At 43.2% G+C, this 1,849-nt stretch overlaps 1 long non-coding RNA gene across 1 annotated transcript; it reads right to left on the bottom strand.

Annotated features, from left to right (window-relative positions):
• Positions 1–234: 234 nt before the first annotated feature.
• LOC104972115 (uncharacterized) lies at positions 235–818 on the bottom strand. The gene is made up of 2 exons (XR_806191.3): positions 707–818; positions 235–536 (listed from the first exon to the last, which is right to left on the bottom strand). It is a non-coding gene; the product is annotated as an uncharacterized lncRNA (long non-coding RNA).
• Positions 819–1,849: the final 1,031 nt, after the last annotated feature.

Below are 1,849 nucleotides of genomic sequence, written 5' to 3' on the forward strand. Positions count from 1 at the left end.
TAAGATCCTGTCTTTCTTTATGCCATCACATTTTATCAAGATGGGCAACCTAAGTTTTTCAGAAATAATAAGCAGTTTATCAGAATTCTGGACCAAAACATTTAGTGTTTAAATGAAAGAAAAATACTTATTAAAATCACCATATTAGGGAATTCTGATTAGCTCTTAAAAATCCGTGGCCGCATTAAAAGTTGAAAGGATAAGTAAATGATACAAACATTCTATCAGAGAAAGTATGGTGTGAATATAGGTAACATTTATTTAAAATTCCACATATTTAATGAAGGATGTTAAATTTCAGTATGAGGTTGGAATTGAAGAGTTTCTGATCCCTGACAGCTTTAGAAGTTTCTGCAGAACACTGTTTCACTCTCCTTTTCAAATCTTGACTACCCATGTGCTCCTGGTTCCTGAGAGCAAATCAAATGCCTGTTGGTGTTTTCTCCACCTCCTGACAGTGGTCTCGGAGCCAGCGTGGTCACTCATCTGTGTGGACCAGGAGTCTCCCTTCTCTGTTTGTCTAATTCCTTTAGATTCTGCAAGAGCCAGTTTCAATGTTACTTCTGTGAAGTTTTCTACTTTGCTACCACACACCTCCCACCTCCCCAGATGATTTATACTCCTCCTCAGGACTTAATCTGCTGTGTAAACACTGCAGAGTTTAGATAACTGGCAAACTCAGGTCTGAACTCCCCCTAGGTCTCACCAGGTTGCTCTTCTTGGTTACTCAAAGGGCTCCCATGGATGTTTATTGAATGAAGGTGTTTCCTGTTTCCCTTAGGCCTCCATTTTGTCTTCTGAGCGCCTTCTCTATTTGCATTTGTAGGGTGCCCTTTGCTTCTGGGGTGGGGTGGGGTGGGGTGGGGTGGGGTGGGGTAGTGGTGGTGGTGGTGGTTTCCTTTCAATTAACCCTTTAGCACCTCATACCCATCCTGAGCGGTGGATACAGAAGCTGTAGCCCTGAGTGTACAGAGGCAGACAGTTTACCCAAGGTCCAGTGTCAATCTGTGGGAGAAATATGACTGCTACTCAGAACCCTGTGTTCTCCTAGGCTAGGTGGATGACTTTATTTTGCTTTTTGTTTGTACCAAGCAGTGGTGAAAATAAATATTAGTAATATTTCTTACATATTCCCCACTTCTGAGAGATAAGACTCGATCCATTGTTCATTGCTCCACATCAACCCCGTGGCTGACTTTGAAGCTGTGTGCAAAGCACTGGGCCTCAACTCTCTCCATGGACTCCCGGGGCTCCCGGAAGGGGAAGTGACCTGAGATGTGGGTGAATCACCTCTGAGTTCTGGGTGCTACTGTGTTTAAGAGTAGGAGTCACAGTGGAGAAAGGAAACTATACCACAGTCCCTTGCATTTCTCTTTCTGATTCTAGTACTTTGGAGTCATGAGTATTTCCACTGAAGTGTGTCACTAAAATGTGACAAACTCCATTTCATAAGTTTGACCGCTTCTACTGGAACAGAGTAGCCGAGTTCCTTACAAAAGAGAGAATCACCCAGGCCAGGCAGTCACTGAGTCAGGTCTGAATTCGCTAGCCTGCCTTGCCATTTGGGGGTACCTATGGGGTCACAAAGAGTCGGACACGACTGAGCGACTGAACTGAACTGAGCTGATGTGACTGGTGTTTCAGGGTTGAAGTTAGATGCATTCCCTATGAACACAATTCTATCTAGCTAAAAAGAGTTAGACCAAGGACTCCGTGTATAAATTGCACATGACTCTGCATCCCAGTTTACAATAAATGTGTCATAAAAATTGCTTAGCCGAGAGTTGCTATGCAGCACTGTTTAGCAGCTTGCTTCCAATATTGCATTTACAAAAATTACATATTTCAT

This window comes from Bos taurus, chromosome 4 (genome assembly GCF_002263795.3).
Source record: "Bos taurus isolate L1 Dominette 01449 registration number 42190680 breed Hereford chromosome 4, ARS-UCD2.0, whole genome shotgun sequence".
Taxonomy (NCBI): domain Eukaryota; kingdom Metazoa; phylum Chordata; class Mammalia; order Artiodactyla; family Bovidae; genus Bos; species Bos taurus.